The sequence below is a fragment of the Oncorhynchus gorbuscha genome, linkage group LG14 (assembly GCF_021184085.1).
Source record: "Oncorhynchus gorbuscha isolate QuinsamMale2020 ecotype Even-year linkage group LG14, OgorEven_v1.0, whole genome shotgun sequence".
NCBI lineage: Eukaryota > Metazoa > Chordata > Actinopteri > Salmoniformes > Salmonidae > Oncorhynchus > Oncorhynchus gorbuscha.
Window position 1 is genome coordinate 72,593,669 of NC_060186.1, and position 27,127 is coordinate 72,620,795.

The window sequence follows — 27,127 nt, forward strand, 5'->3', positions numbered from 1 at the left end:
GAAACCATGTGTATGATGTATTTGATACCATCCCACTGATTCGGATCCAGTCATTACCACAAGCCCGTTCTCCGTCAACCTCCTGTGTTGTCCCAAAGGGCTCTTCCAGGCGTCGGAAGTGAGAAGTCATCACTTGTGTGGGACACTTACTGATACTGTTTTCTGTTCTTTTCATTTCATAACATCCATTTTACATACATTGTAAATAACAACAGTTCCTCTTTACAGTACCCCCCCCCCCCCCCACATAACCACCAGGCCTTGGTGTGAAATTGAACTTTGTCATGCTCTGATCTCATATCTCCATATAGTTTTGATGTAGTTTAAGTTACCTGTTACCTGCAGTATATCTCTGGGTTCTGTGCACAGCTCTTTTGCTGCCAGTTGCTCTCTGTGTATCATACAATGGCAGAGGTAGACATCTTCATAACTAGAGTGCAGAGGTAGACATCTTCATAACTAGAGTGCAGAGGCAGACATCTTCATAACTAGAGTGCAGAGGCAGACATCTTCATAACTAGAGTGCAGAGGCAGACATCTTCATAACTAGAGTGCAGAGGCAGACATCTTCATAACTAGAGTGCAGAGGCAGACATCTTCATAACTAGAGTGCAGAGGCAGACATCTTCATAACTAGAGTGCAGAGGTAGACATCTTCATAACTAGAGTGCAGAGGCAGACATCTTCATAACTAGAGTGCAGAGGCAGACATCTTCATAACTAGAGTGCAGAGGCAGACATCTTTATAACTAGAGTGCAGAGGTAGACATCTTCATAACTAGAGTGCAGAGGTAGACATCTTCATAACTAGAGTGCAGAGGCAGACATCTTCATAACTAGAGTGCAGAGGCAGACATCTTCATAACTAGAGTGCAGAGGCAGACATCTTCATAACTAGAGTGCAGAGGCAGACATCTTCATAACTAGAGTGCAGAGGCAGACATCTTCATAACTAGAGTGCAGAGGCAGACATCTTCATAACTAGAGTGCAGAGGCAGACATCTTCATAACTAGAGTGCAGAGGTAGACATCTTCATAACTAGAGTGCAGAGGCAGACATCTTTATAACTAGAGTGCAGAGGCAGACATCTTCATAACTAGAGTGCAGAGGCAGACATCTTCATAACTAGAGTGCAGAGGCAGACATCTTCATAACTAGAGTGCAGAGGCAGACATCTTCATAACTAGAGTGCAGAGGCAGACATCTTCATAACTAGAGTGCAGAGGCAGACATCTTCATAACTAGAGTGCAGAGGCAGACATCTTCATAACTAGAGTGCAGAGGCAGACATCTTCATAACTAGAGTGCAGAGGCAGACATCTTCATAACTAGAGTGCAGAGGTAGACATCTTCATAACTAGAGTGCAGAGGCAGACATCTTTATAACTAGAGTGCAGAGGCAGACATCTTCATAACTAGAGTGCAGAGGCAGACATCTTCATAACTAGAGTGCAGAGGCAGACATCTTCATAACTAGAGTGCAGAGGCAGACATCTTCATAACTAGAGTGCAGAGGCAGACATCTTCATAACTAGAGTGCAGAGGTAGACATCTTCATAACTAGAGTGCAGAGGCAGACATCTTCATAACTAGAGTGCAGAGGCAGACATCTTCATAACTAGAGTGCAGAGGCAGACATCTTCATAACTAGAGTGCAGAGGCAGACATCTTCATAACTAGAGTGCAGAGGCAGACATCTTCATAACTAGAGTGCAGAGGCAGACATCTTCATAACTAGAGTGCAGAGGCAGACATCTTCATAACTAGAGTGCAGAGGTAGACATCTTCATAACTAGAGTGCAGAGGTAGACATCTTCATAACTAGAGTGCAGAGGTAGACATCTTCATAACTAGAGTGCAGAGGCAGACATCTTCATAACTAGAGTGCAGAGGCAGACATCTTTATAACTAGAGTGCAGAGGCAGACATCTTCATAACTAGAGTGCAGAGGCCTGCCCGCTGCCAGGCTGTGGATTGAGCCTCATCTGTACAAAAGGACACCATTCGATCCCATATGGATTCGCTCTTTCGTCAATATAGCCATGCTCAGGAACCGTGAGTCAGAACGATGTCCTTGTCAATAGCATCCCGCAACATGGATAGCGAACAAAATTCAATGTAAGGGCCTCACAGCTACCGTTCATTTGGAGAGCATAAGCAGGGGAGTGTTTGAGTCGTTCAGTCAGAGCATAAATTCATTGTTTAATAACAGTGTTATCTGACAAAGGTATTGATGTGATTTTCTGTGCCTCTGCCTTCCCACACTTTGTTTTCAACATTTCAATTGCGGCCGGTATTATCAAAGTCTCTGTAATAGTGTGGTTTCACAGCGTAGTGGGCCTAGCCATTCACCGTGGAAATGATTCAAGTGTAGCAGTCAAGTGCGGCCTCTTCCCACCATCTAAGGGCACTTTCTCCTTCAATTTTACACTTTAGAATTGAATAATTTTCATTCAGAGTTTTCAGGTTACAATGATTTTGAGATACAAAGACAATGTTCCAATGTTTTTGTTTTTGTATATACAGTTGAAGTCGGAAGTTTACATGAACTCGTTCTTCAACCTCTCCACAAATGTCTTGTTAACAAACTATAGTTTTAGTAAGTCGGTTAGGACATCTACTTTGAGCATGACAAACGTCATTTTTACAATGATTTTTTACAGACAGATTAATTCACTCATAAATCACTGTATCAGCTTGGAAAATGTCTGAAAATGATGTCATGGCTTTAGAAGTTTCTGATAGGCTAATTGACATCATTTGAGTCAATTGGAGGTGTACCTGTGGATCCATTTCAAAGCCTACCTTCAAACTCAGTGCCTCTTTGCTTGACGTCATGGGAAAATCAAAAGAAATCAGCAAAGAAATCAGAAAAAAATTGTCGGCCACATGCCTGGTTCATCCTAGGGAGCAATTTCCAAATGCCTGAATGTACGACTTTCATCTGTACAAACAATAGTACCCAAGTATAAACACGATGGGACCACGCAGCCGTCATACCTCTCAGGAAGGAGACGCGTTCTGTTTCCTAGGGATGAACGTACTTTGGTGTGAAATGTGAAAATCAATCCCAGAACAACAGCAAAGGACCTTGTGAAGATGCTGGAGGAAACAGTAAAACGAGTCCTATATCGACAGGGCGGCAGGGTAGCCTTAGTGGTTAGAGCTTTGGATTAGTAACGGAAGGTTGTATCGCATCCACAGTAAAATGAATCCTGTATCCACATAACCTGAAAGACCGATCAGCAAGGAAGAAGCCACTGCTCCAAAACCTCCATAAAAAAGCCAGACTACGGTTTGCAACTGCACATGGGGACAAAGATCATACTTTTTGGAGAAATGTCCTCTGGTCTGATGAAACGAAAATAGTAATGAACATCATGTTTGGATGAAAAATGGGGAGGCTTGCAAGCCGAAGAACACTTTCCCAACCGTGAAGCATGGGGGTGGAAGCATCATGTTATGGGGGTGCTTTGCTGCAGGGGGGACTGGTGCACATCACAAAATAGATGGCTCATGAGGCAGGAAAATTATGTGGATATATTGAAACAACATCTCAAGACATCAGTCAGGAATTTAAAGCTTGGTAGCAAATGGGTCTTCCAAATGGACAATAACCCCAAGCATACTTCCAAAGTAATGGCTAAAGGGCAACAAATTCAATGTATTGGAGTGGCCACCACAAAGCCCTGATCTCAATCCTATAGAAAATGTGTGGATAAACCTGAAAAAGCATGTACGTGTCAGCGATTGGGTGCAGAGTGAAAGCAGAGTGAAAGCGAAGTCAGGTGCAGGACACAGGTATAGAGTAATCCTACTGAGTTTACTCAAAGAATAAAGCAAAATTCCAAAGTGGTTAGAGCGTTGGACTAGTAACCGGAAGGTTGCAAGTTCAAACCCCCGACCTGACAAGGTACAGATCTGTTGTTCTGCCCCTGAACAGGCAGTTATCCCACTGTTCCTAGGCCGTCATTGAAAATAAGAATTTGTTCTTAACTGACTTGCCTGGTAAAATAAATCAAATAAAAAAGTTAAACAATTTAAAGGCAATGCTACCGAATACTAATTGAGTGTATGGAAACTTCTGACCCACTAGAAATGTGATGAAAGGAATAAAAGCTGACAAATTCTGACATTTCACATTCTTAACATAAAGTGGTGATCTTAACTGACCTCGAACAGGGAATTTTTACTAGGATTAAATGTCAGGAATAGTGAAAAACTGAGTTTAAATGTATTTGGCTAAGATGTATGTCAACTTCCGACTTCAACTATATAGTTGTAACGGCGTTCGTCTGTTGAAGAAAGAGAGTCGGACCGAAATGCAGCGTGTAGGTTACTCATAACTTTAATGAAAGAACGCGGTACATGAAATAACTGATACTAACTACAAAAAACAACAGAACGGAACATGAAACTAATTACAGCCTATCTGGTGACTACAACTCAGAGACAGGAACAAACACCCACGAAATACAAAGCGAACTCAGGCTACCTAAATACGGTTCCCAATCCGAGACAACGAGAATCACCTGACTCCAATTGAGAATCGCCTCAGGCAGCCAAGCCTATACCACACCCCTAATCAGCCGCGATCCCAAATAATACAAACCCCAATACGAAACACAACATATAAACCCATGTCACACCCTGGCCTACCCAAACATATAACAAAAACACAAAATACAATGACCAAGGCGTGACAATAGTAGTACACAGTATATACTTTTTTTTTATTTTGGAAATTCTCCCACAACTCCATTTTCATATCAGGTGACCCCATGTGTCGCGGCCCCTAGTTTGGGGTCCACTATTCTAGCAGCTTGAAAGAAAGACAGACAGACAGACAGACAGACAGACAGACAGACAGACAGACAGACAGACAGACAGACAGACAGACAGACAGACAGACAGACAGACAGACAGACAGACAGTATTCACAACCTAAACCTCCTTTCTCTATTATGCGAGACACGTGGACCAAGTGTTTACAAGGGTGAAGAGGTTAATGAACTCCTCAGAGAGACAGTCTATTTACAGGGTGTTAAACTGACTTCAGGTCAGTAAGGATAAGATCAGCGTCAACTCACCATCAGTACGACCAAGAATATGTTTTCCGCGACGCGGATCCTGTGTTCTGCCTTACAAACAGGACAACGGAATCGATCGCATGCAGCGACCCAAGGAAACGACTCCGAAAAAGAGGGAAACGCGGCGGTGTTCTGGTCAGACTCCGAAAAAGGGCACATCGCGCACCACTTCCCAGTATTCTTCTTGCCAATGTCCAGTCTCTCGACAACAAGGTTGATGAAATCCGAGCAAGGGTGGCATTCCAGAGGGACATCAGAGACTGCAACGTTCTTTGCTTTATGGAGACATGGCTCACTGGGAAAACGCTATCCAGGGCGGTGCAGCCAACGGGTTTCTCAACGCATCGTGCCGACAGAAACAAACATCTCTCTGGTAAGAAGAGTGGCGGGGGCGTATGCCTCATGACTAACGGGACATGGTGTGATGAAGGAAACATACAGGAACTCAAATCCTTCTGTTCACCTGATTTAGAATTCCTCACAATCAAATGTAGACCGCATTATCTTCCAAGAGAATTCTCTTCGATTATAATCACAGCCGTATATATCCCCCAAGCAGACACATCGATGGCTCTGAACGAACTTTATTTAACTCTTTGCAAACTGGAAAACATTTATCCGGAGGCTGCATTCATTGTAGCTGGGGATTTTAACAAAGCCAATCTGAAAACAAGACTCCCTAAATTTTATCAGCATATCGATTGCGCAACCAGGGGTGGTAAAACCTTGGATCATTGTTACTCTAACTTCCGCGACGCATATAAGGCCCTGCCCCGCCCCCTTTCGGAAAAGCTGACCACGACTCCATTTTGCTGATCCCTGCCTACAGGCAGAAATTAAAACAAGAGGCTCCCACGCTGAGGTCTGTCCAACGCTGGTCAGACCAAGCTGACTCTACACTCCAAGACTGCTTCCATCACGTGGACTGGGACATGTTTCGTATTGCGTCAGATGGGAATATTGAGGAATACGCTGATTCGGTGTGCGAGTTCATTAGAACGTGCGTCGAAGATGTCGTTCCCATAGCAACGATAAAAACATTCCCTAACCAGAAACCGTGGATTGATGGCAGCATTCGCGTGAAACTGAAAGCGCGAACCACTGCTTTTAATCAGGGCAAGGTGTCTGGCAACATGACTGAATACAAACAGTGCAGCTATTCCCTCCGTAAGGCTATTAAACAAGCTAAGCGTCAGTACAGAGACAAAGTGGAATCTCAATTCAATGGCTCAGACATAAGAGGCATGTGGCAGGGTCTACAGTCAATCACGGACTACAGTCACGGACCAGGATGTCTTGCTCCCAGGCAGACTAAATAATTTTTTTGCCCGCTTTGAGGACAATACAGTGCCACTGACACGGCCTGCAACGGAAACATGCGGTCTCTCCTTCACTGCAGCCGAGGTGAGTAAGACATTTAAACGTGTTAACCCTCGCAAGGCTGCAGGCCCAGACGGCATCCCCAGCCGCGCCCTCAGAGCATGCGCAGACCAGCTGGCCGGTGTGTTTACGGACATATTCAATCAATCCCTATACCAGTCTGCTGTTCCCACATGCTTCAAGAGGGCCACCATTGTTCCTGTTCCCAAGAAAGCTAAGGTAACTGAGCTAAACGACTACCGCCCCGTAGCACTCACTTCCGTCATCATGAAGTGCTTTGAGAGACTAGTCAAGGACCATATCACCTCCACCCTACCTGACACCCTAGACCCACTCCAATTTGCTTACCGCCCAAATAGGTCCACAGACGATGCAATCTCAACCACACTGCACACTGCCCTAACCCACCTGGACAAGAGGAATACCTATGTGAGAATGCTGTTCATCGACTACAGCTCGGCATTCAACACCATAGTACCCTCCAAGCTGTCATCAAGCTCGAGACCCTGGGTCTCGACCCCGCCCTGTGCAACTTGGTACTGGACTTCCTGACGGGCCGCCCCCAGGTGGTGAGGGTAGGCAACAACATCTCCTCCCGCTGATCCTCAACACGGGGCCCCACAAGGGTGCGTTCTGAGCCCTCTCCTGTACTCCCTGTTCAACGACTGCGTGGCCACGCACGCCTCCAACTCAATCATCAAGTTTGCGGACGACACAACAGTGGTAGGCTTGATTACCAACAACGACGAGACGGCCTACAGGGAGGAGGTGAGGGCCCTCGGAGTGTGGTGTCAGGAAAATAACCTCACACTCAACGTCAACAAAACTAAGGAGATGATTGTGGACTTCAGGAAACAGCAGAGGGAACACCCCCCTATCCACATTGATGGAACAGTAGTGGAGAGGGTAGCTAGTTTTAAGTTCCTCGGCATACACATCACAGACAAACTGAATTGGTCCACTCACACTGACAGCGTCGTGAAGAAGGCGCAGCAGCGCCTATTCAACCTCAGGAGGCTGAAGAAATTCGGCTTGTCACCAAAAGCACTCACAAACTTCTACAGATGCACAATCGAGAGCATCCTGGCGGGCTGTATCACCGCCTGGTACGGCAACTGCTCCGCCCTCAACCGTAAGGCTCTCCAGAGGGTAGTGAGGACTGCACAACGCATCACCGGGGGCAAACTACCTGCCCTCCAGGACACCTACACCACCCGTTGTTACAGGAAGGCCATAAAGATCATCAAGGACATCAACCACCCGAACCACTGCCTGTTCACCCCGCTATCATCCAGAAGGCGAGGTCAGTACAGGTGCATCAAAGCTGGGACCGAGAGACTGAAAAACAGCTTCTATCTCAAGGCCATCAGACTGTTAAACAGCCACCACTAACACTGAGTGGCTGCTGCCAACACACTGTCATTGACACTGACCCAACTCCAGCCATTTTAATAATGGGAATTGATGGGAAATGATGTAAATATATCACTAGCCACTTTAAACAATGCTACCTTATATAATGTTACTTACCCTACATTATTCATCTCATATGCATATGTATATACTGTACTCTACATCATCGACTGCATCCTTATGTAACACATGTATCACTAGCCACTTTAACTATGCCACTTTGTTTACTTTGTCTACACACTCATCTCATATCTATATACTGTACTCGATACCATCTACTGTATGCTGCTCTGTACCATCACTCATTCATATATCCTTATGTACATGTTCCTTATCCCCTTACACTGTGTATAAGACAGTAGTTTTGGAATTGTTAGTTAGATTACTTGTTGGTTATCACTGCATTGTCGGAACTAGAAGCACAAGCATTTCGCTACACTCGCATTAACATCTGCTAACCATGTGTATGTGACAAATAAAATTTGATTTGATTTTGATTTGATTTGAAGGTTCACATGATGAATATGGTCTAATGGAGAAAACATTCATAACTACAGACCTTAGAGTCTTTACAAAGTATTTAGTGAATCAGCCAATGAAAGGAGAATAGAATGAAGATAGCAGTAGGTCTACAGGTCACCCAACTGGACACACACTTGTTGAATCAATGCTGTTTCCACGTCATTTTAATGAAATGACATTGAACCAACATGGCATAGACAGACGTTGAATAGACGGTTGTGCCCAGTGAGACTGGTCAAACACTATGTAGGGAATAGGATGTCGGGATGCAACCAATGAATATAATAGTAGGAGACATTAGATGTCAACATAACTAAATACAGTAGCAGGTTAGGAGATATTACTCTGAGGAGGGGATGGGAGTTGTATTGCTGTCTGGCTGATGGTTGGGATAAACCCAGGACTGGGGATCCACTGAGGCAAAACTAATCTGGAGGTCTGATGACAATAAGAACAACCTTTATCATTCTCTACACACCACTGAGTCGAGAGAGAGAGAGAGAGAGAGAGAGAGAGAGAGAGAGAGAGAGAGAGAGAGAGAGAGAGAGAGAGAGAGAGAGAGAGAGAGAGAGAGAGAGAGAGAGAGAGAGAGAGAGAGAGAGAGAGAGAGAGAGAGAGAACAAGCGAGGGGGAGAGAGAGAGAGAGAAGGAGAGAGGACCAGAGAGTGAGAGAGCGAGAGAGACGGATTGAGAAAATAATAACCTCCTGTATGTCAACATTGGTGTAGGAAAGGTTGTGGTTTTCTCCAGCTTCATTCCATGAAATCAGTTTCAGTTTCCATTTCCTGTGTTCCCTTGACGACAAATATCAGGGCTCCACGGGGCACACATGTGAGGCTGAGTTGACCAGTGGCACGGGATAGTCCAGTGTGTGTGTGCGTGTGTGCGTGTGTGTGTTTGTGTTTGTGCCTCTTTGTGCCTCTAGCCCTGCCACAGAGCATAGGGAGATATGAGATGGAGGTCAGGGGTCATGGTGTCTCTCAGAGGGCTGTCGACCATGTGGCAATATTCTCCTCAGAGCTGCTCAGCAACACACAAACACCAAAGACTCGAGACACCAGAAACACAAACACACACACACCAAAGACCTGAAAGATCAGCAACACACAAACACACACACCAAAGACCTGAAAGATCAGCAACACACACCAGAGACCACAGACCAGAGACCACAGACCAGAGACCACAGACCAGAGACCACAGACCAGAGACCACAGACCAGAGACCACAGACCAGAGACCACAGACCAGAGACCACAGACCAGAAACCACAGACCAGAGACCACACACCAGAGACCACAGACCAGAGACCACACACCAGAGACCACAGACCAGAGACCACAGACCAGAGACCACATACCAGAGACCACATACCAAAGACCTGAAAGATCAGCAACACACACCAGAGACCACAGACCAGAGACCACTGACCAGAGACCACAGACCAGAGACCACTGACCAGAGACCACAGACCAGAGACCACTGACCAGAGACCACAGACCAGAGACCACACACCAGAGACCACAGCCCAGAAACCACAGACCAGAGACCACACACCAGAGACCACAGACCAGAGACCACACACCAGAGACCACACACCAGAGACCACACACCAGAGACCACAGACCAGAGACCACACACCAGAGACCACACACCAGAGACAACACACCAGAGACAACACAGACCAGAGACCACAGACCAGAGACCACTGACCAGAGACCACAGACCAGAGACCACACACCAGAGACCACACACCAGAGACAACACAGACCAGAGACCACAGACCAGAGACCAGAGACCAGAGACTACACACCAGAGACCACAGCCCAGAAACCACAGACCAGAGACCAGAGACCACACACCAGAGACCACACACCAGAGACCACAGACCAGAGACCACAGACCAGAGACCACACACCAGAGACCACACACCAGAGACCACACACCAGAGACCACAGACCAGAGACCACAGACCACACACCAGAGACCACACACCAGAGACCACAGACCAGAGACCACACACCAGAGACCACAGACCAGAGACCATACACCAGAGACCACAGACCACACACCAGAGACCACACACCAGAAACCACAGACCAGAGACCACACACTAGAGACCACAGACCAGAGACCACACACCAGAGACCACAGATAAGAGACCACAGACCAGAGACCACTGACCAGAGACCACATACCAGAGACCACACACCAGAGACCACACACCAGAGACCACCAGAGAGAAACACACAGACAGACAGACAGTCAGAGACAGAAAAAGAGACAGAGACGGACACAGAGACAGAGACAGTCCTTCTGTAGCTCAGTTGGTAGAGCATGGCGAGAGCCAGGGTAGTGGGAGAGATCCCGGGACCACCCATACGTAGAATGTAGAGACTGTAAGTCGCACAGACAGAGAGAGCTTTGTATAAAAGCATCTGCTAAATGGCATATATTATTATTATTAGAGAGAGAGAGAGAGAGAGAGAGAGAGAGAGAGAGAGAGAAAAGAGAGAGAAAGAGAGAGAAAAAGAGATAATTACTTGACATTTTGGAAAGAATTTACAAAAAAACTGAGGCCCTAAACAGAGAGTACACGGTGGCAGAATACCTAACCTCTGTGACACACAATTAAGGAAAGCTTTGACTATGTACAGACTCAGTGAGCATAGCCTTGCTATTGAGAAAGGCTGCCGTAGGCAGACCTGGCTCTCAAGAGAAGACAGGCTATGTGCACACTGCCCACAAAATGAGGTGGAAACTGAGCTGCACTACCTAACCTCCAAATATATGACCATATTAGAGACACATATTTCCCTCAGATTACACAGACCCACAAAGAATTAGAAAACAAATCCAATTTTGATAAATATCTATTGGGTGAAATACCACAGTTTGCCGCCACAGCAGCATGATTTGTGACCTGTTGCCACAAGAAAAGAACAAACACCATTGTAAATACAACCTATATTTGTATTTACTTATTTCCCCTTTTGAACTTTAGCTATTTGCACAACATTACAACACCGTATATAGACATAATAAGACATTTAAAAAGTCTTTATCCTTTTGGAACTTTGTGAGTGTATTGTTTACTGTACATTTTCAATAGTTTATTTCATTTCAGTTTATTTTTTACTTCATTCCTTTGGCAATTTGAACATAGAGACAACGTAGGAGACTCTGCTAGCTAGCCAACGCTAGCCAACGTCTTCTGAATAGAACTCAACAACCTGGTCGCATTCACAGGTAGTATCACATTTTCATTTAATTTCATTACAGTACAACGGTTTGATTTGTTTGATCGTAGCTAGCTACAGCTAGCGTCTTTGTATCAAAGATAATTGTGTAGTCTAGAGCGATTTTCTAGGTTAGCTAGCCAGCTATTGTCGTTCTTTTAACGCATGTAACGTAAACAACACTACTAGCTAGCCAGCTAGCCCCCGAATAGCAGCACTGTAGAAACTATTACAGTCAACGGAACGACTTGATTCGTGTAGTGTCAACAACACACCCACTGCCAGCTAGCCTACTTCAGCAGTACTGTATCATTTTAATCATTTTAGTCAATAAAATTCTTGCTACGTAGCTTACCTTTCTGAACATTTGAGACGTGTAGTCCACTTGTCATTCCAATCTCCTTTGCATTGGCGTAGCCTCTTCTGTAGCCTGTTAACTATGTGTCTGTTTATCCCTGTTCTCTCCTCTCTGCACAGACCATACAAACGCTCCACACCACGTGGCCGCGGCCACCCTAATCTGGTGGTCCCAGCGCGCACGACCCACGTGGAGTTCCAGGTCTCCGGTAGCCTCTGGAATTGCCGATCTGCGGTCAACAAGGCAGAGTTCATCTCAGCCTATGCCTCCCTCCAGTCCCTCGACTTCTTGGCACTAACGGAAACATGGATCACCACAGACAACACTGCTACTCCTACTGCTCTCTCTTCGTCCGCCCACGTGTTCTCGCACACCCCGAGAGCTTCTGGTCAGCGGGGTGGTGGCACCGGGATCCTCATCTCTCCCAAGTGGTCATTCTCTCTTTCTCCCCTTACCCATCTGTCTATCGCCTCCTTTGAATTCCATGCTGTCACAGTTACCAGCCCTTTCAAGCTTAACATCCTTATCATTTATCGCCCTCCAGGTTCCCTCGGAGAGTTCATCAATGAGCTTGATGCCTTGATAAGCTCCTTTCCTGAGGACGGCTCACCTCTCACAGTTCTGGGTGACTTTAACCTCCCCACGTCTACCTTTGACTCATTCCTCTCTGCCTCCTTCTTTCCACTCCTCTCCTCTTTTGACCTCACCCTCTCACCTTCCCCCCCCTACTCACAAGGCAGGCAATACGCTCGACCTCATCTTTACTAGATGCTGTTCTTCCACTAACCTCATTGCAACTCCCCTCCAAGTCTCCGACCACTACCTTGTATCCTTTTCCCTCTCGCTCTCATCCAACACCTCCCACACTGCCCCTACTCGGATGGTATCGCGCCGGCCCAACCGGCCCAACCTTCGCTCTCTCTCCCCCGCTACTCTCTCCTATCATCTCTTCCCTCCGCTCAAACCTTCTCCAACCTATCTCCTGATTCTGCCTCCTCAACCCTCCTCTCCTCCCTCTCTGCATCCTTTGACTCTCTATGTCCCCTATCCTCCAGGCCGGCTCGGTCCTCCCCTCCCGCTCCGTGGCTCGATGACTCATTGCGAGCTCACAGAACAGGGCTCCGGGCAGCCGAGCGGAAATGGAGGAAAACTCGCCTCCCTGCGGACCTGGCATCCTTTCACTCCCTCCTCTCTACATTTTCCTCCTCTGTCTCTGCTGCTAAAGCCACTTTCTACCACGCTAAATTCCAAGCATCTGCCTCTAACCCTAGGAAGCTCTTTGCCACCTTCTCCTCCCTCCTGAATCCCCCCTCCTCCCTCTCTGCAGACGACTTCGTCAACCATTTTGAAAAGAAGGTCGACGACATCCGATCCTCGTTTGCTAAGTCAAACGACACCGCTGGTTCTGCTCACACTGCCCTACCCTGTGCTCTGACCTCTTTCTCCCCTCTCTCTCCAGATGAAATCTCGCGTCTTGTGACGGCTGGCCGCCCAACAACCTGCCCGCTTGACCCTATCCCCTCCCCTCTTCTCCAGACCATTTCCGGAGACCTTCTCCCTTACCTCACCTCGCTCATCAACTCATCACTGACCGCTGGCTACGTCCCTTCCGTCTTCAAGAGAGCGAGAGTTGCACCCCTTCTGAAAAAACCTACACTCGATCCCTCCGATGTCAACAATTACAGACCAGTATCCCTTTTTTCTTTTCTCTCCAAAACTCTTGAACGTGCCGTCCTTGGCCAGCTCTCCCGCTATCTCTCTCTGAATGACCTTCTTGATCCAAATCAGTCAGGTTTCAAGACTAGTCATTCAACTGAGACTGCTCTCCTCTGTATCACGGAGGCGCTCCGCACTGCTAAAGCTAACTCTCTCTCCTCTGCTCTCATCCTTCTAGATCTATCGGCTGCCTTCGATACTGTGAACCATCAGATCCTCCTCTCCACCCTCTCCGAGTTGGGCATCTCCGGCGCGGCCCACGCTTGGATTGCGTCCTACCTGACAGGTCGCTCCTACCAGGTGGCGTGGCGAGAATCTGTCTCCTCACCACGCGCTCTCACCACTGGTCTCCCCAAGGGCTCTGTTCTAGGCCCTCTCCTATTCTCGCTATACACCAAGTCACTTGGCTCTGTCATAACCTCACATGGTCTCTCCTATCATTGCTATGCAGACGACACACAACTAATCTTCTCCTTTCCCCCTTCTGACGACCAGGTGGCGAATCGCATCTCTGCATGTCTGGCAGACATATCAGTGTGGATGACGGATCACCACCTCAAGCTGAACCTCGGCAAGACGGAGCTGCTCTTCCTCCCGGGGAAGGACTGCCCGTTCCATGATCTCGCCATCACGGTTGACAACTCCATTGTGTCCTCCTCCCAGAGCGCTAAGAACCTTGATGTGATCCTGGACAACACCCTGTCGTTCTCAACCAACATCAAGGCGGTGGCCCGTTCCTGTAGGTTCATGCTCTACAACATCCGCAGAGTACGACCCTGCCTCACACAGGAAGCGGCGCAGGTCCTAATCCAGGCACTTGTCATCTCCCGTCTGGATTACTGCAACTCGCTGTTGGCTGGGCTCCCTGCCTGTGCCATTAAACCCCTTCAACTCATCCAGAACGCCGCAGCCCGTCTGGTGTTCAACCTTCCCAAGTTCTCTCACGTCACCCCGCTCCTCCGTTCTCTCCACTGGCTTCCAGTTGAAGCTCGCATCCGCTACAAGACCATGGTGCTTGCCTACGGAGCTGTGAGGGGAACGGCACCTCAGTACCTCCAGGCTCTGATCAGGCCCTACACCCAAACAAGGGCACTGCGTTCATCCACCTCTGGCCTGCTCGCCTCCCTACCACTGAGGAAGTACAGCTCCCGCTCAGCCCAGTCAAAACTGTTCGCTGCTCTGGCCCCCCAATGGTGGAACAAACTCCCTCACGACGCCAGGACAGCGGAGTCAATCACCACCTTCCGGAGACACCTGAAACCCCACCTCTTTAAGGAATACCTAGGATAGGATAAGTATTCCCTCCCCCCTTTAAGATTTAGATGCACTATTGTAAAGTGACTGTTCCACTGGATGTCATAAGGTGAATGCACCAATTTGTAAGTCGCTCTGGATAAGAGCGTCTGCTAAATGACTTAAATGTAAATGTAATATTTCCACATGCCAATAAAGTCATTTGAGATTACAGTCCCTGGTTCAAATCCAGGCTGTATCACAACTGGCTGTGATTTGGAGTCCCATAGGGTGGTGCACAGTTTTGCCAGTGTAGGCCAATATCGGAAATAAGAATATGGACTTTCCTAGTTAAATAAAAAATGGAATAGAGGAAGAGCGGAATGATTCTGAGATCTGGGCTGAGATCATCGGGCCCTTCAACTTAATGTTTTCAGACTGTACCATACAAACACACACATAATGCCTGCCTGCAAACACATAACAGCATCTTCCAGACATGACTTCCATTTTGACAGTGAGTTCCCTCCTGGCACTCTGTGTCCTTCACAATGCTGACGAGTGTTCAAGTATCAGACTACATTTGATGCATGGCCAATTCAGGAAGTATATTCATTGTGCAAAGCTCTCATTGTACAAATTTAAACCAGAGAGTAGATTGAGGATGAATTAGCGTAACTTTAAGAGTGATGGGTGAAGACAGAGAGAGTGAACTGGATGGGTTTTGTGTGTTTGAGAGCTTTAAAGTGGGAACGTTGGCTTGGGATGCATTGAGTACTGTGTCCTGTATCTAGACAGTAAGGTCTCTTTTCTCCCTCTCTCGGTCTCTCTCTCTCACTTATTAAACAGCAGCACAGGCCCTCAGCCATTGGCCAACAGTATGTCCCCGAGACTAAACACCATGGCAACATCCACTGAAAAGGCCGGTAACTTGTTCCAAGGTCCCACCCATTTTGGCTCCCTCTGCTCCTCCCAGCATGTTTAGTTGAGAAAGTGTATAGAAATCAAAAAGTCTATATATCTCTCTCTCTTTTATAACTCTCTGGCTCTGTAACGATGTGCACTGAGAGTCGGGAAGCAAGTTCAGGGAGTGTTTTAATCAAATAAAACGAACATAACACAAAACAAGAAACACTAACAGAACACAGACCAGGAACAATGACGCCTGGGGAAGGAACCAAAGGGACTGAAATACAGCTGAAGTCGGATGTTTACATACACCGTAGCCAAATACATTTAAACTCAGTTGTTCACAATTACATTTACATTTACATTTAAGTCATTTAGCAGACGCTCTTATCCAGAGCGACTTACAAGTTGGTGCATTCACCTTATGACATCCAGTGGAACAGTCACTTTACAATAGTGCATCTAAATCTTAAAGGGGGGGGGGGGTGAACAATGTTGTTCACCTGACAATTCCTGACATTTAATCCGAGTAAAAATTCCCTGTCTTAGGTCAGTTAGGATCACAACTTTATTTTAATAAAGTGAAATGTCAGAATAATAGTAATAGTAAGATGAATAATAATCTTTCATCACATTCCCAGTGGGTCAGAAGTTTACATACACTCAATTCGTATTTGGTAGCGTTGCCTTTAAATTGTTTAACTTGGGTCAAACGTTTCAGGTAGCTTTCCACAAATTTCCCACAATCAATTGGGTGAATTTTGGCCCATTCCTCCTGACAGAGCTGGTGTAACTGAGTCGGGTTTGTAGGCCTCCTTGCTCGCACACGCTTTTTCAGTTCTGCCCACAAATCTTCTGTAGGATTGAGGTCAGGGCTTTGTGATGGCCACTCCAATACCTTGGACTTTGTGGTCCTTAAACCATTTTGCCACAACTTTGGAGGTAAGCTTGGGGTCATTGTCCATTTGGAAGAGTCATTTGCAACCAAGCTTTAATTTCCTGACGGATATCTTGACATGTTTCTTCAATATATCCAGGTAATTTTCTGTCCTCATGATGACATCTATTTTGTGATGTGCACCAGTCCCTCCTGCAGAGAAGCACCCACACAACATGATGCTGCCACCCCCATGCTTCACGGTTGGGATGGTGTTCTTCGGCTTGCAAGCATCCTCATTTTTCATCCAATCATAACGATGGTCATTATGGCCAAACAGTTCTATTTTTGTCTCATCAGACCAGAGGACATTTCTCCCAAAAGTATGATCTTTGGCCCCATGTGTCACGCCTTGGTCATTGTATCTTGTGTTTTTGTTATATGTTTGGGTAGGCCAGGGTGTGACATGGGTTTATATGTTGTATTTCGTATTGGGGTTTGTATTAATTAGGAGTGTGTATTAGTAGGGGTGTGTCTAGTTAGGCTTGGCTGCCTGAGGCGATTCCTAATTGGAGTCAGCTGATTCTCGTTGTCTTGGATTGGGAACCGTATTTAGGCAGCCTGAGTGTGCGTTGTATTTCGTGGGTGACTGTACCTGTCTTAGTGTTAGTCACCAGATAGGCTGTATTAGTTTCATTCGTTTGTTGTTTTCTTCTTCTGTTATTTCATGTATCGTATTAGCTTCATTAAAAGTCATGAGTAACCTACACGCTGCATTTCGGTCTGACTTTCTACAAACAACAGACGAATATCATTACAGAATCACCCACACAATTCACAGACCGTGCAGTTGCAAACCATAGTCTGGCTTTTTTGGGAAGAAATCGACAGGTTCTGACCCAGAGCAGTGGCCTGAGATTCCTTGCAATGCGAGGAGGGCTATACACGGATGGAATCGAAAAGGAGAGCAGGCTTACAGAGCGAAAACCGTAGGTAACGGGGGAGCGCAGAGAGAGAGTGGCAGAGTCAGGATCAGACCTGAGCCTACTCTCCCTGTTAATTGTGAGGACAGCTGTTTCCTCTGGTCTTGGGAGAGCATCTTCACGGAAAAGGTCCTTTGCTGAATATCGCCGTCCCAAGGAGGTTCTGGGAGGCGTGAGTTGAGGAGGCAGCACTTTGTTGGAAACCGGAAAGTCACCCCAAAAAATGTATTGGGGGGAGCTAAAAGGGAGAATAGTTATGCCAGGTAGGAAACCTTTACTCCCTGTGCTCACCGTTGGGCTACAGACCTGGCAGGCACCTCTAGGAGACAGGTGTTTCCAGTGCGGGTGCAGAGCCAGCTGCGGTCTACCAGCCCTTCCTATTGGCCGGGCTAGAGTGGGCATCGAGCCAGGTGGTCCCATGGCTCGGTTTCAAGAGCTCCAGTGCGCCTGCACGGTCCGGTCTTGTTGCCACCTATACACCAGTCCTCCGGTAGCAGCTCAGGCACAATTGTTGGAAAAAGGCTTCCTGTGCGTGTCCTCGTGCCAGTACCACCAGTTCCAGCACCACGCACCAGGCCTCCAGACTTCGCCTGTTCAAGTCTACAAGCTTTTTTATGCACTGGAGTCTCCCGCCTGTTGCCAGATTTATCCTCTCCTTTGATCTCCTTCCCATGATGACAAGCAACCAGTCTGCCAGGATCCACCAGAAGTGCCAGTCTGCCAGGATCCGCCAGAGGTGCCAGTCTGCCAAGATCTTCTAGATCGGCCAGACAACCTTAATCATCCAGGTCCACCAGCCAGCCAGGATTTTGAGCCTACTACCTGCCTGAGCTTCCTCTCAGTACTGAGCTTCCTCTCTGTACTAGGCTCCCTCTCTGTACTGGGCTCCCTCTCTGTACTGAGCTTCCTCTCTGTACTGAGCTTCCTCTTACCGGGCTCCCTCTCAGTACCGGGCTTCCCCTCATTTAATACAGGAACTTTCAGTACCGGGCTTCCCCTCAGTACCGGGCTTCCCCTCAGTACCGGGCTGCTTCGGTCCCGGGCTGCCCCTCTGTCCCGGGCTGCCCCTCTGTCCTGGGCTGCCCCTCTGTCCCGGGCTGCCCCTCTATCCCGAGATGCCCCTCTATCCCGAGTTGCCCCTCTAAAGTTGCCCCTCTGTAATCTGCCCCTCTGTCCCGAGTTGCCCCTCTGTCCCGAGTTGCCCCTCTGTCCCGAAAAAGCTTCCCCTCTGTCCCGAGTTGCCCCTCTGTCCATGCTGCCCCTCAAAGCTGCCCCTCTGTCCCGAGCTGCCCCTCGGTAGCTGCCCCTCGGTTTAGCTGCCCCTCAGTTATGTGGGGATCAGGGTGAGACTATTTTGTTATTATGACATTTGTGGAGTGGTTGAAAAACAAGTTTGAATGACTCCAACCTCAGTGTATATAAACTTCCGACTTCAACTGTATATAGGGAAGATAATCAGGGAAGTGATGGAGACCAGGTGAGTCTGATGACGCGCAGGTGCGCGTAACGATGGTGACAGGTGTGTGCTATAACGAGCTGCCTGGTGACCTATATCTCCTTCTCTTTATATATCTCTCCCTCTCTTTATCTCTCTTTATATATCTCTCCCTCTCTTTATCTCTCTTTATATCTCTCTCCCTCTTTATCTCTCCCTCTCTTTATCTCTCTTTATATCTCTCTCCCTCTTTATCTCTCCCTCTCTTTATCTCTCTTTATATCTCTCTCCCTCTTTATCTCTCCCTCTCTTTATCTCTCTTTATATCTCTCTCCCTCTTTATCTCTCCCTCTCTTTATCTCTCTTTATATTTCTATCCTTCTCTTTATATCTCTCTCCCTCTCTTTATATCTCTCTCCCTCTCTTTATCTCTCCCTCTCTTTTTCTCTGTCTCCCTCTCTTTATCTCTCTCTCCCTCTCTTTATATCTCCCTCTCTTTATCTCTCTCCCTCTCTTTATATCTCCCTCCCTCTCTTTATCTCTCTCTCCCTCTTTATCTCTCTCTCCCTCTCATTATCTCTCTCTCCCTCTTTACATCTCCCTCTCTTTCTCTCCCTCTCTTTACCTCTCTCTCCCTCTGTTTATATCTCGCTCCCTCTCTTTATCTCCCTCATTATATCTCTCTCTCCCTCTCTTTATCTCTCTCTCCCTCTGTTTATATCTCTCTCCCTCTCTTTATCTCTCTCTCTTTATATCTCCCTCTCTTTACCTCTCTCTCCCTCTGTTTATATCTCGCTCCCTCTCTTTATCTCCCTCATTATATCTCTCTCTCCCTCTGTTTATATCTCTCTCCCTCTCTTTATCTCGCTCTCCCTCTCATTATCTCTCTCTCTTTATATCTCCCTCTCTTTATCTCTCTCTCCCTCTCTTTATATCTCCCTCTCTTTATCTCTCTCTCCCTCTCTTTATATCTCTCTCCCTCTCTTTATCTCTCTCTCCCTCTGTTTATATCTCTCTCCCTCTCTTTCTCTCTCTCCCTCTCATTATCTCTCTCTCTCTTTACATATCCCTCTCTTTCTCTCTCTCCCTCTGTTTATCTCTCTCTCCCTCTCATTATCTCTCTCTCTCTCTTTACATCTCTCTCTCATTATATCTCTCTCTCTCTCTCTCTTTACATCTCCCTCTCTTTATATCTCAATCTCTTTATCTCTCTCTCCCTCTCATTATATATCTCTCTCTCTTTACATCTCAATCTCTTTATATCTCAATCTCTTTATATCGCTCTCCCTCTCTTTATATCTCTCTCCTTCTCTTTATATCTCTCTCTCTTTACATCTCCCTCTCTTTACATCTCAATCTCTTTATATCTCTCCCTCTCTTTATCCCTCCCTCTCTTTATATCTCGCTCTCCCTCTTTATCTCTCTCCCTCTCTTTATATCTCCCCCTCTTTATATCTCTCTCCCTCTGTTTATATCTCCCTCCCTCTCTTTATCTCTCTCCCTCTCTTTATATCTTCTTTATATCTCTCCCTCTCTTTATCTCTCTCTCCCTCTCTTTATCTCTCCCTCTCTTTATATCTCTCTCTCCCTCTTTATCTCTCTCTCCCTCTCTTTATATCTCCCTCTCTTTATCTCTCTCTCCCTCTCTTTATATCTCCCTCTCTTTATATCTCTCTCCCTCTCTTTATATCTCTCTCCCTCTCTTTATCTCTCTCTCCCTCTCTTTATATCTCCCTCTCTTTATCTCTCTCTCCCTCTCTTTATCTCTCTCTCCCTCTCTTTATCTCTCCCTCTCTTTATATCTCTCTCTCCCTCTTTATATCTCTCTCCCTCTTTATATCTCCCTCTCTTTATCTCTCTCTCCCTCTCTTTATATCTCCCTCTCTTTATATCTCTCTCCCTCTTTATATCTCCCTCTCTTTATCTCTCTCTCCCTCTCTTTATATCTCCCTCTCTTTATATCTCTCTCCCTCTTTATATCTCCCTCTCTTTATATCTCTCTCCCTCTCTTTATATCTCTCTCCCTCTTTATATCTCCCTCTCTTTATATCTCTCTCCCTCTCTTTATATCTCCCTCTCCTTATATCTATCTCCCGCTCTTTATATCTCTCTCCCTCTCTTTATATCTCTCTCCCTCTCTTTATATCTCCCTCTCTTTATATCTCTCTCCCTCTCTTTATATCTCTCTCCCTCTCTTTATCTCTCTCTCCCTCTCTTTATATCTCCCTCTCTTTATCTCTCTCTCCCTCTCTTTATCTCTCTCTCCCTCTCTTTATCTCTCCCTCTCTTTATATCTCTCTCTCCCTCTTTATATCTCTCTCCCTCTTTATATCTCCTCTTTTTATCTCTCTCTCCCTCTCTTTATATCTCCTCTCTTTATATCTCTCTCCCTCTTTATATCTCCCTCTCTTTATCTCTCTCTCCCTCTCTTTATATCTCCCTCTCTTTATATCTCTCTCCCTCTTTATATCTCCCTCTCTTTATCTCTCTCTCCCTCTCTTTATATCTCCCTCTCTTTATATCTCTCTCCCTCTTTATATCTCTCTCCCTCTCTTTATATCTCTCTCCCTCTTTATATCTCTCTCCCTCTCTTTATATCTCTCTCCCTCTTTATATCTCTCTCCCTCTCTTTATATCTCCCTCTCCTTATATCTATCTCCCTCTCTTTATATCTCTCTCCCTCTTTATATCTCTCTCCCTCTCCTTATATCTATCTCCCTCTCTTTTATCTCTCTCCCTCTTTATATCTATCTCCCTCTCTTTATATCTCTCTCCTCTTTATATCTCTCTCCCTCTCTTTATATCTCTCTCTCTCTTTATATCTCCCTCTCTTATATCTATCTCCACTCTTTATATCTCTCTCCCTCTCTTTATATCTCTCTCCCTCTCTTTATATCTCCCTCTCTTTATATCTCTCTCCCTCTCTTTATATCTCCCTCTCTTTATATCTCTCTCCCTCTCTTTATATCTCTCTCCCTCTCTTTATATCTCCCTCTCTTTATATCTCTCTCCCTCTCTTTATATCTCTCTCCCTCTCTTTATATCTCTCTCCCTCTCTTTATATCTCCCTCTCTTTATATCTATCTCCCACTCTTTATATCTCTCTCCCTCTCCTTATATCTATCTCCCTCTCTTTATATCTCTCTCCCTCTTTATATCTATCTCCCTCTCTTTATATCTCTCTCCCTCTTTATATCTCTCTCCCTCTCTTTATATCTCTCTCCCTCTCTTTATATCTCCCTCTCCTTATATCTATCTCCCACTCTTTATATCTCTCTCCCTCTCTTTATATCTCTCTCCCTCTCTTTATATCTCCCTCTCTTTATATCTCTCTCCTCTCTTTATATCTCCCTCTCTTTATATCTCTCCCTCTCTTTATATCTCTCTCCCTCTCTTTATATCTCCCTCTCTTTATATCTCTCTCCCTCTCTTTATATCTCCCTCTCTTTATATCTCTCTCCCTCTCTTTATATCTCTCTCCCTCTCTTTATATCTCCCTCTCTTTATATCTCTCTCCCTCTCTTTATATCTCTCTCCCTCTCTTTATATCTCCCTCTCTTTATATCTATCTCTCTTTATATCTCTCTCCCTCTCTTTATATCTCTCCCTCTCTTTATATCTCCCTCTCTTTATATCTCTCTCCTCTCTTTATATCTCTCTCCCTCTCTTTATATCTCCCTCTCTTTATATCTCTCTCCCTCTCTTTATATCTCTCTCCCTCTCTTTATCTCTCTCTCCCTCTCTTTATATCTCCCTCTCTTTATCTCTCTCTCCCTCTTTTATCTCTCTCTCCCTCTCTTTATCTCTCCCTCTCTTTATATCTCCCTCTCTTTATATCTCTCTCCCTCTTTATATCTCCCTCTCTTTATCTCTCTCTCCCTCTCTTTATATCTCCCTCTCTTTATATCTCTCTCCCTCTTTATATCTCCCTCTCTTTATCTCTCTCTCCCTCTCTTTATATCTCCCTCTCTTTATATCTCTCTCCCTCTTTATATCTCTCTCCCTCTCCTTATATCTATCTCCCTCTCTTTATATCTCTCTCCCTCTTTATATCTCTCTCCCTCTCCTTATATCTATCTCCCGCTCTTTATCTCTCTCTCCCTCTTTATATCTCTCTCCCTCTCCTTATATCTATCTCCCGCTCTTTATATCTCTCTCCCTCTCTTTATATCGCCCTCTCTTTATCTCTCTCCATCTCCCTCTTTACATCTCTGTCTCTTATTCCTTTTCTCTCGCACCCTCTCTTTTTCTCTCCTCTCTCCCTCGCTCCTCTCTCTCTCTAATCACCAGCGAGCGAGGGGAAAATATCCTTGGGTCATTAGCAGCATTTCAAAGTCACAGTGTCCTCCAGCATATGCTGTTTGACAGGCCCTGCCAAAAGAATTAGAGTGAGGAATGATGGTGCCATTATTAGATGTGGAGCTCAGGGAAGAGTGCTTGATCCAAGGGATGGTGGGTTTGAGAGAAGGAGAGGAGAGTATTTAGTATTTAATAGGATCCCCATTAGTTCCTACCAAGGCAGCAGCTACTCTTCCTGGGGTGCAAACAGGTATAAAACAATTCCATCACAAAATGTACAATAATATAATATTACAATGTTTGTGTGTGTAGAGTGTGTGTGTAGACTGCGTGTGTAGTGTGTGTAGAGTGTGTGAGTAGAGTGTTTGTAGAGTGTGTGTGTAGAGTGTGTGTGTAGTGTGTGTGTAGACTGCGTGTGTAGTGTGTGTAGAGTGTGTGAGTAGAGTGTTTGTAGAGTGTGTGTGTAGAGTGTGTGTAGAGTGTGTGTGTAGAGTGTGTGTGTAGAGTGTGTGTAGAGTGCGTGTGTAGACTGCGTGTGTAGAGTGCGTGTGTAGACTGCGTGTGTAGAGTACGTGTGTAGAGTGTGTGTGTAGAGTGTGTGTGTGTAGAATGTGTGTGTGTAGAGTGTGTGTGTAGAGTGTGTGTGTAGAGTGTGTGTGTGTAGAGGGCGTGTGTAGAGTGTGTGTGTAGAGTGTGTGTGTGTAGAATGTGTGTGTAGAGTGTGTGTGTAGAGTGTGTGTTTGAAGAGTGTGTGTGTGTAGAGTGTGTGTGTAGAGTGTGTGTGTGTAGAGTGTGTGTGTGTAGACTGTGTGTGTGTGTAGAGTGTGTGTGTAGAGTGTGTGTGTGTAGAGTGCGTGTGTAGAGTGTGTGTGTAGAGTGCGTGTGTAGAGAGTGTGTGTGTAGAGTGTGTGTGTAGAGTGTGTAGAGTGCGTGTGTAGAGTGCGTGTGTAGAGTGCGTTTGTAGAGTGTGTGTGTAGAGTGTGTGTGTGTAGAGTGCGTGTGTAGAGTGTGTGTGTAGAGTGCGTGTGTAGAGAGTGTGTGTGTAGAGTGTGTGTGTAGAGTGTGTAGAGTGCGTGTGTAGAGTGCGTGTGTAGAGTGCATTTGTAGAGTGTGTGTGTAGAGTGTGTGTGTAGAGTGTGTGTGTGTGTAGAGTGTGTGTGTAGAGTGTGTGTGTAGAGTGTGTGTGTAGTGTGTGTGTGTAGAGTGTGTGTGTGTGTAGAGTGTGTGTGTGTGTAGAGTGTGTGTGTAGAGTGTGTGTGTAGAGTGTGTGTGTAGTGTGTGTGTGTAGAGTGCGTGTGTAGAGTGTGTGTGTAGAGTGTGTGTGTAGAGTGCGTGTGTAGAGTGCGTGTGTAGAGTGTGTGTGTAGACTGCGTGTGTAGTGTGTGTAGAGTGTGTGAGTAGAGTGTTTGTAGAGTGTGTGTGTAGAGTGTGTGTGTAGTGTGTGTGTAGACTGCGTGTGTAGTGTGTGTAGAGTGTGTGAGTAGAGTGTTTGTAGAGTGTGTGTGTAGAGTGTGTGTAGAGTGTGTGTGTAGAGTGTGTGTGTAGAGTGTGTGTAGAGTGCGTGTGTAGACTGCGTGTGTAGAGTGCGTGTGTAGACTGCGTGTGTAGAGTACGTGTGTAGAGTGTGTGTGTAGAGTGTGTGTGTGTAGAATGTGTGTGTGTAGAGTGTGTGTGTAGAGTGTGTGTGTAGAGTGTGTGTGTGTAGAGGGCGTGTGTAGAGTGTGTGTGTAGAGTGTGTGTGTGTAGAATGTGTGTGTAGAGTGTGTGTGTAGAGTGTGTGTTTGAAGAGTGTGTGTGTGTAGAGTGTGTGTGTAGAGTGTGTGTGTGTAGAGTGTGTGTGTGTAGACTGTGTGTGTGTGTAGAGTGTGTGTGTAGAGTGTGTGTGTGTAGAGTGCGTGTGTAGAGTGTGTGTGTAGAGTGCGTGTGTAGAGAGTGTGTGTGTAGAGTGTGTGTGTAGAGTGTGTAGAGTGCGTGTGTAGAGTGCGTGTGTAGAGTGCGTTTGTAGAGTGTGTGTGTAGAGTGTGTGTGTGTAGAGTGCGTGTGTAGAGTGTGTGTGTAGAGTGCGTGTGTAGAGAGTGTGTGTGTAGAGTGTGTGTGTAGAGTGTGTAGAGTGCGTGTGTAGAGTGCGTGTGTAGAGTGCATTTGTAGAGTGTGTGTGTAGAGTGTGTGTGTAGAGTGTGTGTGTGTGTAGAGTGTGTGTGTAGAGTGTGTGTGTAGAGTGTGTGTGTAGTGTGTGTGTGTAGAGTGTGTGTGTGTGTAGAGTGTGTGTGTAGAGTGTGTGTGTAGTGTGTGTGTGTAGAGTGTGTGTGTAGAGTGTGTGTGTAGAGTGTGTGTGTAGAGTGTGTGTGTGTGTGTGTAGAGTGCGTGTGTAGAGTGTGTGTGTAGAGTGTGTGTGTAGAGTGTGTGTGTAGAGTGTGTAGAGTGCGTGTGTAGAGTGCGTGTGTAGAGTGCGTGTGTAGAGTGCGTGTGTAGAGTGCGTTTGTAGAGTGTGTGTGTAGAGTGTGTGTGTAGAGTGTGTGTGTGTGTAGAGTGTGTGTGTAGAGTGTGTGTGTGTAGAGTGCGTGTGTAGAGTGTGTGTGTAGAGTGTGTGTGTAGAGTGTGTGTGTAGAGTGTGTGTGTGTGTAGAGTGTGTGTGTAGAGTGTGTGTGTGTAGAGTGCGTTTGTAGAGTGTGTGTGTAGAGTGTGTGTGTAGAGTGTGTGTGTGTGTAGAGTGTGTGTGTAGAGTGTGTGTGTGTAGAGTGCGTGTGTAGAGTGTGTGTGTAGAGTGTGTGTGTAGAGTGTGTGTGTAGAGTGTGTGTGTGTGTAGAGTGTGTGTGTAGAGTGTGTGTGTGTAGAGTGTGTGTGTAGAGTGTGTGTGTGTAGAGTGCGTGTGTAGAGTGCTTGTGTAGAGTGTGTGTGTAGAGTGCGTGTGTAGAGTGTGTGTGCGTATGCGTGTGTCTCTTCACAGTCTGCGTTATGCTGTGAGGAATTGTTTTATCTAGTTTTTTTTAAATCAGATTTTACTGCTCACTTGATTTACTTGATGAGGAAGAGAGTTCCAGTAGTCATGACTCTATTTGGTACTGTGTGTTTCCCAGAGTCTGTTCTGGACTTGTGAAGAGCAGGCAGGTCACCTGTGATACAAGTCATTATTCGACATCCAGCCATGTCTGAGGACGTCGGGAGATGACGTGGAAACTGGCCACTAGGGGCAACAGTGAAAACAATTACATTGAAGTAGGTTTTGGTTTTCCAAAGGACGTTGGGGACGGTGCATTTGCTTCTGATTCCAAAGGACGTTGGGGACGGTGCATCTGCTTCTGATTCCAAAGGTTCAAATCCATTGACACTAAGTTGTTTTTTATATTTCTTGTTTTAAGACTATCCCAAACCATAACCCTTAACCATTTGGAGTTAATGCCTAACCTTAAGAATTCATAGTTACTGCCTAAACTTAAGCCTAACCCTAAACATTCATAGTTACTGCCTAAACTTAAGCCTAACCCTAAACATTCAGAGTTAATGCATAAACTTAAGCCTAACCCTAAACATTCAGAGTTACTGCCTAAACTTAAGCCTAACCCTAAACATTCAGAGTTACTGCCTAAACTTAAGCCTAACCCTAAACATTCAGAGTTAATGCCTAAACTTAAGCCTAACCCTAAACATTCAGAGTTAATGCATAAACTTAAGC

General features: G+C 46.0%; 1 protein-coding gene and 1 pseudogene across 1 annotated transcript in view; one reads left to right on the forward strand and one right to left on the reverse strand.

Annotated features, from left to right (window-relative positions):
* LOC123995390 (forkhead box protein N3-like) overlaps positions 1-16,719 on the reverse strand; it is a 70,447-nt gene extending 53,728 nt beyond the window's left edge. The window contains exons 1-2 of the mRNA XM_046298963.1: positions 16,709-16,719; positions 12,913-12,917 (exon numbers count right to left, since the gene is read on the reverse strand). The gene's annotated coding sequence lies outside the window, so the exon portion shown is untranslated. The remainder of the gene's footprint in view (positions 1-12,912; positions 12,918-16,708) is intronic.
* LOC123995563 overlaps positions 1-27,127 on the forward strand; it is a 211,862-nt pseudogene that overhangs the window by 132,152 nt on the left and 52,583 nt on the right.